This window comes from Crassostrea angulata, chromosome 2, assembly GCF_025612915.1.
Source record: "Crassostrea angulata isolate pt1a10 chromosome 2, ASM2561291v2, whole genome shotgun sequence".
NCBI classification, from domain to species: Eukaryota; Metazoa; Mollusca; class Bivalvia; order Ostreida; family Ostreidae; genus Magallana; species Magallana angulata.
Window position 1 is genome coordinate 67,369,116 of NC_069112.1, and position 12,637 is coordinate 67,381,752.

The 12,637-nt window shown below is 34.7% G+C and overlaps 1 pseudogene; it reads left to right on the top strand.

Moving 5' to 3' along the window:
* Window positions 1–8,045: 8,045 nt before the first annotated feature.
* On the top strand, window positions 8,046–8,791 carry LOC128174765 (uncharacterized; annotated as a pseudogene).
* The last annotated feature ends 3,846 nt before the right edge of the window (window positions 8,792–12,637 follow it).

The window sequence follows — 12,637 nt, forward strand, 5'->3', positions numbered from 1 at the left end:
GAAATAAAAAACAGTGCAAAATAACATAATAGAGAATGACTTAGATTTCAGCAAGTAACCACTTACCAGCCCATTATTTGACAAAAACACACACACACATAGACATTCACACCACAAAGCACACCTATCGTTCATTTATTTGGTATGGCGATCCCGATCAATTTAATGTTCTTTGTCCTCGATCCCGATCGAATTGTTGCTCCCGCAATATCGGATTTAGAGTTACTTTAGCTTCAAGTCCACCGAATCCAGTAGATCGAATTTGTGCCGAACTCCTTGGTGGTCCAGTGCAAACGTTTTAAACTAACGTACTGATGTACACTAACGTACTGATGTACACTAACAGTTTTTAAAAGGAAATATGTGAATATAAAGAATAAAATGATTCCTTTGATGATTCAAAAACCATTTCATTGTTTAAAAAATATTAAAATGAAAAGTTTGAATAACAATTATTCTAATTTTTATGAAATATTGTTTAATAAGACGGCGAACACTTCAGAACCAGTGCTACGTACCAGGATCAACTGATGGAAGATACAACGACAATTCGAATAATGGATTTCAAGATGTCACTGAGCTCCAAAGTGCACTTATTTATAACAATCAAGTTTAAAGGATAATATATTTACATGTATGAAACAGGGAAAACCGATACTCCTGAAATTGTTGAATTTCTTGGTTTAAAAAGAATAAACTGAGCATTTGTATAATACTTTTTTCCAAAAATTGAATTCTGACATGGCACTATAATCTTAAAACTATTGCTGCATGATATGTATCATTATTGTTTTTGTTTTATTTCTTTTGCATTTTTTGATACCTTTTTGAAAATAAATTACATATTTCAAATTAATTTATGATATAAATTCCTTCATAATATAAATCAAAGGACTATATGCAGTATTATGCATTTTTTAACCCCAAAATCAAAGTTTTAGAAAGAGCTTTAAAGGGGCATGGTCACGATTTTGGTCAAAATTATTTCTCCGATTTTAATAATTACAATGCTTTACATAGGCATTTCTAATACGCAACCGACATTTCAGTGTCATTTGCTGAGTAATGAGCGAGTTAGAGAGCTTGAAATTCTTCCCTTTGTAAACAAAACATTTTGTCGGTTGCGTTCCATTTTGAACGTTGGATAAAAACTTTCAGTTTTAAACCTAAATCGAATGTGTTAAACGTTAGAAACTGTTTATTCATGCTAAAAATAAATAAAAAAGATAGACAAATAACTGGAAAAAGATTTTTTTTATTGGTATATTGAACCTTTGTAAACAAAAACAGGGCACGAGCCGTGTTAACATTACATAGAATTGTGTGTCCTATATCTTGCCTATAACTCTACGAATGACTCTCAAATTTTATTTGATCATTTGAAATGGATTTCTAAAGCATTGTAAATAATTAAAACATAAAAACAGATTTGACCAAAATCGTGATCATGCCCCTTTAAAAATAAGGTGAAAGATATTTAAAATAATATTTGAAATAAAGGTGTAAAAGGTTATCACCACAGTGACGTCATAATGTAGAAATGAAGTCATGAAGATTGAATTATTTTGACAAATTGATGTTTTGTAGCAAAATATGGGTGTTTTTCGATGGTTTTTCGACTAGGAAACATCGAGTGCAGGCTTGCTCAAGTACCATTTTTTTTAGAAATTAAATATACTGCGTATAATAGTGGGTGGTACAATTTTAAGCGCATTCTTGATCAAAGCGTTCGTATTCTTAATCAAAGCGTATTTAAAATCGGTATAAAATGGACAAGAATCATAATTAGAAGTTTAAGATTCAGTCATAGTGCCCGTTGTTTGTAACGATGGTTGAATACTACCTTCAAAACTTCAACTGGTGACATCGTTTGTCCATACGATAAAACACGTCATTAGGAAAGAAAGACTGTCGCGCCACCTAACAAGATTTCTGTGAGCCAATGCTCACTAGTAATACGCCCGCTCTGATGTGAATATGCAAATAAGCAAAGTCGACATTTAAAAGGAGGTAAGCATTCAATTTGTACAAAAATATATCCCACGATACGGCATGCCTACACAAATAGTGTTTTAAAATTTAAAGCATGTGATAAATGGTTGCTGAGAAATCTTTGACGAAAATTTGTTTCAAAATTTACGCTAAAATTAAACAAAGTCGTCAAATAACAGGAACTTGACGTCCGATTAGTACAAAAACAATCTTCATTTAACAGGAAGTTGACATCCGATTGGTATGAATATATATCCTACGATATGGCATGCCTACACAAATAGCTTGTTAAAATTTAAAGCATCTGTGATACATATTCGCTGAGAAATCGTTAACGAAAATTTGTTTGAAAATTTAGGCTAAAAGTAAACAAAGTTGTCATTCAACGTGAAGTTAACGACCGATTGGTACAAAAATATATCCCACAATATGGCATGCCTGAACAAATAGTGTGTTAAAATTTCAAGCATTTGTTATAAATAGTTGCTGAAAAATTTTTGACGAAAATTTGTTTGAATATCATATGAATTGTCAATATAACTTGCTTTAACAACCAAATTTCATAACATTTTAAGAGTGTTATTAAGAATTTTATATCATTTGAAAAATTTACTCTAATTAGTTGTGCATTCAATGGATTCAATGTGTCAACAACACATAATGCCCCCAGGATAATCTAAGTATAAAAACAATCTATTGTTTTAAGAGGTCCTAAACACCCCAAATCACCACCCTTCTCTTGGCTATTAGAATAGAGAACAGACATACACCTTAAAAGCAAAAAAGAATGCATTAAAAAGAATGCACTTTCCAACAATGATCTCTGGAAGCTTAAAAATTACTTCCAGCATATAACCCATTTCAAAATAATTATACTCTCTCTCCCTCTCTCTCTCCGTGTTGTATAATAAGTACAATAGTTTGGACTGATAGAAAATACAAGATTCAAGTATTTTTTTTCTATTATTGCCTAAAAACTTATATCTAAGATTTTAAAACCCGACAGGATGCAGTAAAAAGATGAAACTTTGCTGATCATAAAGTGTAACAGCTGTCTTGTATAAGTCATTAAGTTTGAACTTGATAGTGAACATGAACCTGTATATATGTTAAAGCATGTTTTATATATGAAACATTTGCAAAAACTTTTCAATCAGCTTTAAAATTACTTTTTAGCTCACCTGAGCTGAAAGCTCAAGTGAGCTATTCTGATCACTTTTTGTCCGTCGTCCGTCTGTCTGTCCGTCTGTAAACTTTTTACATTTTGAACTTCTTCTCTAAAACCGCTTATCCAATTTCAACCAAATTTGGCACAAAGCATCCTTATGGGAGGGCAAATATAAATTGCAGAAATAAAAGTCCGATCTGTATTCAAAGCGGAGAAAACCTTGAAACTGTAGAAAAAGGGGGGTGCATTTTTAAAAATCTTCTTCTCAAGAACTACTGATTCCAATTCAACGTAGTTTAGCATAAATTATCCTTACGGGAAGGAAAATATAAATTGCAAAAATTAAGGTCTAATTCTGTTTCAAATCTGAGTTATTACGAAAATAATAATAAAGGAAAGGCGTGTTTCAATCAGTTTAATAGCTTCGGATTCGGCATCCGGTAAAATGGGTAGACAAGACTTGGCCTGGGCAAAACAAAAGATTGGCAGTTATTAATCTGCCAATCTCATTAAATTTTCAGGATATTTGATGGACAAGTATATTTGTATTTGCTGTAAATATTGCTGCAAAATAATGCGTATTTGGAATTGACAATTGCCGATCTGCCCCGGCTTTTATTTTGCCACGGCCCAGGTTTGCGTACCCATTTTACCAAGACTCGTATTCCATACTTCTAAAACGAGGTTCTTTGTTTAAAGCAGCCATGACATTATACGAAAAAGGGTCGATCTGAATATGATGAATTTGCTTGTTGTGCAACAGTTCGCGAATGAAGGGAAATTTTTGAAACATGCAAAATATATTGGTGCCGATTTTGTGCAGTAAATTGAGGCTAAATATTTCAATGCGTTGACAGTTTTCACACATGACGTTAATTGGTGTTAGCTTGTTCTGATTTCCGTTTCGTTTTCATTATTTATGCTTTGTAACCTGGGAACTATCGTCTGTATTTCGTGATTTTTACGTATCAAATCAAACAGAGACTTCGGTAAATCAAACAGTTAACTGTTTACCTGCGCAAATTAAGCAAAATCTGATGTATCAAAAGAGTACTGAAATACAATTCATTTTAACGGTAATTCGGCTTTATCTTTTGCGTAATGGTAGATTAATGCAATAGCTTTTGTTGAGATGCTCGGCATTTTCTCGAGTTTATTCAGTTTAGATAGAGTTTGATATCGCTGTCGGAAATATGTAGGTATATCTGCATGTATATATATGATTAATTTCGAAAAAATAAATTGTGTTCTTTATTTGTTATAGTGCATGTTTCTTGTGTTTAATTGTGTAGATTCAAGTTTGTTCAAATCATTGGCGCTGGGGGTAGGACGGGGTCACAATGGGGGATGAATTTTTATAGATAGAGAAATTCTTTAAAAGTCTTCTTCTCAAAACTATTAGGCCAGGAAAGCTCAAATTTGAGTGGAAGCATCCCCAGATCATATAGATTCAAGTTTGTTTAAATAATAGTCCAGTGGTATGGTGAAGTCACAATGGGGGATGAATTTTTACTAAGGAATATATAGAGAAAATCTTTAAAATATTTCTTTTTAAAGACTATTTGGCCAGAAAAGGTTTAAACTTGTGTAGAGGTACCCTCCGGTAGTGTAAATTCAAGTTTGCAAAAACACAGTCCCTAGTGGTAGGGCGGGACCGTGATGGCGGTTTGAATTTTTACATAGGAATATAAAGAGAAAATCTTTAAAAGTATTCTGGGAAAGTTTTCGGTTCAAAACTCAGTACTTAGTGTGAAAGCACAGGTTATGCAGATTTAAGTTTGATGAAACCATGATTCCCTAGAGAAAAGTGGGGCCATGAAATGGGGGGGGGGGGTATATAGGAATAGAGAAAAGTCTTCTTACAGGTACAACAACAAAAGGGGCTTGGTATTTACCAAAAATAAAAGGTGGATAAAAATTGGCAGATCTTCAATTTTTTTTAGCAAGATCTACTGTACTCAGTTGTCAAGATATTTTGATACTGTAATGCTAATTTGATCAGAATTAAGGCAATTGTTGCTCAGGTGAGCGATGTGGCCCCTGGGCCTCTTGTTTTAAACTTCTTGTCGACTTCGCACAAAGTAATGGTAATGCATTACTTTACTCATGTAATGGTAATGTAATGCATTACTTCAAGAAAATTAAGTAATGGTAATGGTAATTTAATGCCCAAATTCATGAAGTAATGGTAATGTAATGCATTACTTTACGAAGTAATTCGCCCCAAGCCTGAAACAGACACACAAAGGTAAAACAGTATACCCTCTTCTTCTTCGGAGTGGGGTTACTATTAAGTGTGCCAAAAATGTAGCAACAATCAAGAACTTCACACCTTGACTATTGTCACAAAATTAAAAGTGCCGAACATTACTCAAGATGTGTTCACAAAGATACTGACGATGAGTGGCTAAGAAATGGAAAACTTTGTGTTAAAGGGGACGATACTTCTCTTCCCAAATATGATAAAATTTTCATAGATGGAGAGAATTGGGATGAAAAATTGGAACCTTTTTTAAGGGAAAAATATTCTGGAACGATTCCGAAAATAAAGAAGAATATATAATGTACATTTAATTGGATTTATTTTACTCGTATTGTTATGTGTGTAGCAATATATAAAATATATCACTTATTTTGTTAGTTTAACTTAACCAGTGAAAATTGACTTAGATAAATCTGTCCAGGTCTTCATACAAACATATCACTCTGATTATATAATGGTACTTGACCAAAAGTTCTACCAATACATTTTGAAATTCGATAAATCACATAAAATCATAACACTTTACCCATTGTGCATTTTTATTATTATTTAAAATGTAAAAAAAAAATACATTAAAAATAGTCCTACGTTAATTGTGATATGCTGGCAATATCTGCTTTGTTAACAAAGGGTCGGGATCGGTGTTACCAAAAATATTTTACTTTGGTCAGTACAACCCACAGCAACGCACATGTTTGCAACAATTAGGCGAGTTGCAGAATTAGATTGAGGCTTCTTTTTAAATAACTTTGGATATGCCACATTTCAGACCACCAGCTATTTGAGCTGTGTTATAATTCAGAATGCGTGTGACATGGAGAGGGGCTGTACGGAGGTTGTTTTCCGGATCATGTTACCACATTGCACTTCCCCTACTTTGATAGGGGACGTGTGTTGGATTTAAGGTGCACAGCTGTGAAGATCCTTTACATTAAAGACAGCCCGATGAGCTGCGGAGAAAATTGTATGCTCGGTCGGTCTAAGGGGGCTGTTCTGTATATGAATGGAATTGTGTGTAAGAACAATTTTAAATTTTTCCATTATTTTCAAATGTTGATACAAATAGCTTTTCATTCATCAAATTTATATCCAGTTATTACAAGTAAATTAAATTTAACAGCGTGCATAGTGTATTTTTTTTAGATTACAACAGCATCTATCTAACAATATACAAGGGTTGTTAGAAAAGTGACAAAGTAATTTACGGCAAAATTATAGTGTACTTTGTAGGATGACTTATGTTTTATTAAATGGCTTCCAATTAAAAATAAGTATGTAAAAAAAGATTTTGAATTTGTTTTCAAAATACAGCGATGTTTATTTTGCATGAATTGGATTAACGGAGCACCATTTCATATTCCACGACGTCAGGTGACGTCAAACTACTAAAAGGCATTTTAAACCTGTTACTCTTTTTCAAAATAAACACCTTTTAGTTCACACACTTTTCATGCCATTTAACCTATTTATAAAACGCATTTATAAAACGCATGTTCACACCATTATTTGTCACATTTTGTATAATATCTTTTGTGTCATATTGTATATCATTTAGGTCCGAATATCTCTGTCCACACAGTTTCGACTTCTGATAAGAAAATAAAGCAAAATCAATAGGTTCAAGATCCGGACTGTATGGGGGTCGGGGTGCTGCAAGAGCTAAATATATCAGTATTTTCATTTTCCAACCTTCAATTCCAATTGTGGTTCCAATTGTAAACCTTTGTCCTATAAAAATAGCAGCATCTAAGAACCATTTGGTATCCATCGGAGATTTTTCTGCGTGCACACAAAATTTAACGACGACCCGGGGCTCCAATGTGTCCATTTACGTTAACGTTTTTTACTTATTTTACTACCGTTGGTCGACCATATTTGGCGATAAAACGGTCAGCAATTCTTCTTAATTGAAACTTTCACCAAATTACCTTCATAACTTATTGTGATATCATATGAAATCTCGTTTATTTTTATGCGCTCAAACAATACATTTCCTAAAAAGGAAATATGCGTACAAAATATAAATTAAAAACTGACATGCTCCGTGAAGCACATCTTATCAAAATAATTAATTTTAATAATGCTTTACACTTTTTTGGTAAGGGAAAGATAAAAAGGTTGCTTGATGCAAAAACGCACCTTCAGGACTGAACATAATCTCTAGATATTGTCCAGGCAGGACAGTTCCTGGGTGAAGGAGTGGTAGTATCCTGGTCTCCATCCTGAAAAATACCAACTGTTTCCGGGATGACCATATCTCGGTACAGTGTAACAAGAGTCCTCTTCAATCTGCAAAGACTGGGAGACTCCCACTAAAATGGAAGCCTCACCCGCTTGGATGACTTTCTCGCAGCGTTTGTTAAACATTAGTTTCTTCTCCACCAATTGGTGCCTCTGTCTCAAATGAGATAAGATTATCGCGTGGTTCATAGATAAGTTAGCGTGGTTCAGCAGCAGACGTGTATTAATTATTATCAAGTATCTGGACTTAAATTTTGAGTTTTATTATAGGACTGTAGTGATTTGTGAAATTTATATAACTATATTTTACTTTATAACTTTATAACATTATTTTGCGAATTATTGGCATTGACATTTGCGTATTTAACGCATATTCATACAATGAGTGAAAGCTTTGAGCATTCTGAAATGGCTGATGGCCTTTCGGAAGAAAAAGAGGCTCCAGTGAACCCATCAATACTGACAATGATGAAGGAAATGGAAAAACAATATTGCTTCCTTGGCATCATCTGTCGGTGAATTGAAAAGACGAGGACGGAAACATAAAACCGAAAATCAACCGTGTTCCTCGAAAGATTTGAGTGACGTGTCATCGGATGAAGAGAAAACTCAGAGGGACGAGTTTGGCGATTTAGTTGATGAAGTAGATGAAGTTGATGAGTTCGATAACGACACTATCTTAGATGAACTTGCCGAATGTTTTGGCACAGAAAAAATGTCGCGAGCCGGTTCATGAAAAACTGGCCAAAGTAACTAGCGATGGTGTGCGTATAGTGCTCAATGTTATAAAAACAAAGGAAGTGAGCGAGAAGTATACTCGACCACGGAATGTGCTTAATCTGTCACCACCTAAGATTAATGAAGAAATTCGAGCCCACCTTAGTCGGAAAATCCGAAATCAAGACATCAAACTTCAACGTACCCAGACTCTGGTAACCAAGGCAATTGTGCCTCAACTGTAGCAAATCAATCTTCTGCTTAATGCAAAGCAAAAAGGAGAGGGACCGTCAATGAAGGACCTCACAACCCTGGCAATGGACGGTCTCAAATTGATGACGTACGACTACTGTGATCTATCACAAGAAAGACCTCTCACGGACATCTTAATAATTTCTTCCTCTGCGTAGAACAAAACATATGTAGACAGCATCTTGATGTAGTCTCGAAGCGTAGTGTAATCGGACGACAACGTTTCCATTTTTAAAATGGTGATATTCCACAAAGTCATTCAAGTGTTTTAAGTTTAATATAACTCTGAACTTCCCATTTTTCTTTGGTCTGAAGAAGATATTTGAAAAAAATTCGTTTTCGTTATAATCTGCTACTTCTTCAATAATTTTCTTTGATTGAAGTTCTTTGATTTCAATATCAATGATTTCTAAATCAGTGTCGTTGAAATTAATTGGTTTGGGATTGCTGCATTGAAAAGGTGTATTTTGAAATTCAATTGAATAACCTTTCACTAGTTCTAAAATTTTTGAATCACTTGAAATTATTTTCCAATTTTCAAAGTGACCGGCAATTTTCCCTACCGTAAAATATTTAGAGGAATTTAGAAATTCACTCACAGGTAACAAGGTAACACTTCCTGATTTGTTTCTTCGTCAGCTTGTTGTTTGGGCACATTTTCTTTTTGTAGCCCTGGAAAGAACGCTGGCCTAAAAAAGGCTGAGGTCTGTTGGTCTGGTTGTAGGGTCTTTGACCTTGGTATTTCCGACTTGGGGAAACTCCTCTTCTCGGGTCTGTTGCTGCTACCCGAGATCTTTGACCCAACCTTATTTGCTTTCGTAATATGTTCGACCTTTTTCCCCAGATTTTCCCCGAACAGTTTGTCAGTGACAGGATAATCGTTTGAACATAGCACCCGGAATTCGTCGTTACTCTCGGGTTGGATAATGAACTCAACTTAGTGTCAAAGAATTGTTATTTTGCGTCGATTGATCTACAAGACGCTTATTAGTCGTGTAATATGTGTCAGGACTGGAAATATTTGAGATTTTATTGGAAAGGCTAGAAGTTCCAATACACGTGTTTGGCCATGGGATTGGCGTCAGCCCCACGAATATTCAAGAAACTATTAAAACCTGTGTTCGCTACTTTAAGAAAACGCGGACATGCTAATGTGGCCTACATAGACGATTCGCTTTAAATAAGCAAAACAGAATTAGAATGCCAAAAAAATGTAGAGCAAACAGCGCATTTATTGGACACTCTTGGTTTAACTATCAACGAAGATAATTCCGTATTTAAACCGACAAGATGTATTCAATTTCTAAGATTTGAGATTAACTCTGAGACTATGACAGTAGCTGTAACAAAAGAACGCAACCTATCTATTAAGGAAAAATGTCAAGATATTCTTAACCATCACCAAGTGACTATACGCGAATTTGCACAATTAATTGGTGAACTCGTGAAGAAATTACAGTCAAACTTCACCTTCCAGGTAAGTCTCGGTTAACCTTTTAACTATACATCAGAATAAGAACTGGCATTGACTTACAGATATTTTACAGGACATTTTTGGCAAGATAATTTGGACTATAGAAAATGTTTCGTCTTTCATATGTTTGATCTTAGAAGTTAAGAACAGCAATGGTTTACAAACCATAAAGGCCACAAAATGGACATGCACAAGATTCATTACTGACAGAAATCAAGCTAAATAGGAAGGATCGATATCTCAAAATTAATGTTGATGCAATAATTTGGCTTGGTGTGAAAATATGAAGGAAATTACACTAGAAGGTTTACAGGTTTCTTAGGTTCTTGAGTTTCCTCATTTACAATGGCATTGTGCGTGAAAGTCATTTACCAATTATGGGGATAAATAATATGAATAGGAAATCGACATGCATTAATTATTATTAACTGTATAGATAGGTTGAAACTAGTTCTGACATATTAAAGGTGTAATCAAATAACAACATGTCGTTACTGATTTGGGGGGGGGGGGGGGAGGGGGGCATTTTAAAAGGAAGACAATTTGAAGGTGCGATTACACTACGCTTAGACAATACATCAAGATGCTGTCTACATATGTTTTGTTCTACGCAGAGGAAGAAATTATTAAGATGTCCTTGAGATATCTAAATACCGTAGAGTCCGTTGAAGAGTGGGCCAAGAAAAATTGTTTAAACAATCACCCACTAGTTGTAGAAAAATTAGAAGAGTTGAGAGCGGAGTGGGTAGAAATTAGGTAAGTGTTTATAGATAGATAGATAGATGTGTGTGTGTGTGTGTGTAGAAATGTTTATTAGCGCTTCTTTTCAACTTTAAGCAAAATTTCATTTTGTTGAAGTGATGATGAATTGCCATGCATGGAGATAATCAAACCGAAAGAATGCACGGTTCTGGTGCTGGATTCGGTTTCCTTGCAGGAGTGTTCAGATAAAATCCCGAATGATGAATTAATTGCACGTGGTTCGGTTAAAATCAAGAAATTTCGTAAAAAAGGAATGAGGACAAATGCGAAATCACTGAAAAAGAAAAAAAAACGCTTCCCCATTACAGTGGTAAAACAATTGCTAAAGCTTAAGGGCATTGGCAACGAAGTATTCGGGAAATAAAAATTCAGTTCCTGCATTTTTTCTTTTTTACATCGAATTTCAGTAACCGTTCTTGAGGGTTTTTTTTCTAATTGTGAGTTATCTCCCGTAACACGAACTCTTTAGCTTATTAGAGTAATAAAAAAAGCGTTTCCGAAGTAAATAAAAGTACGAGAGATGAAGCTACATTTTAGCTTTCCAAAAAGAAAAGAATCGACGTATTAAAAGCAAACAACGTAAGAAAGATTATTAATGACCACTCATATTCATCTAAGCTGTGTGATCATGGTGATAATGACTCTGACATTGATGAGTGTTTACCGGTAGTTGATGATAGCAAGGAGAACAATTACGTATCTAGTGATAGTTTAGATGGACAGATTGACCATGTTCACGATGCAGCAGAGATTAGTTGGCGACAGGGAAGGCGAATAGTGGAGTTGGGATTAATTGTAGACAAACTCTCTGAAGGCTGTTCTGTTTGCCACCCGTCCGACCCTTTAATATAACAAACACGGTACACAAGACACGTTATGGATTAGGCAGCTTATTAACCATCAGGTGTGCCCTTTGTGATGGAAAGACGGTTGTTCCAACTAAGAAGAGACATACTGGGCCTAACGAGCTTGGGATGTCAACACAAAGTTAGCATTAGGTAAATTGATTTATAACATTCAATACATAATGAATTTGAAGAAGTAAATTTTTGTTGATTTATACCAGTATGTTTAGTCCTGTAAATAAAAACACCCCACTATTTCATAACAACTACTGCATTTTTCTTATTAATTTATTTTCAAACAATCATTTTGTTTTGCTTTCAGGTATGTTACACAGTGGTATAGGGGAAAGAAAGTTGTCCAACTTATTGTCGACACTGAGCATTCCACCATGTTCTAAAACAACACTTAAGAAAAGAGAAAGAGAAATATGTGAAGCCCTTGAAGATATAGCACGTTCTAGCTGTGCTGATGCTGCTGTCAGAGAAAAAGATCTCACAAAGTATTAGACAAAGAGGTGTTAAAGAACTACCGTCCTGTCTCCAACCTTTCATTTATTTCTAAAGTCCTTAAAAAGGTTATCAATTCTAGGCTAGAAGATCATTTACAATCAAAAAATCTGCATGATAGACAACAGTCAGCATACCGTGCTTATCATTTTACGGAAACAGCACTCTTGAGAGTCCATCATGACATAAAATCTGCTCTAGACAAAGGAATGTGTGTTGTTCTGTTGATGCTGGACTTATCTGCAGCATTTGATGTGATAGACCACACTATTCTTATGAATCGCCATGAATTTTCTTTTGGAATAACGGGTGCTGCCTTGTAATGGATACAGTCATACCTCAGTGATCGACAGCAAAGTATTGCTATAGGCCAGTCTAAGTCTACAGACTTTCAATTGAATGTTGGTGTTCCACAA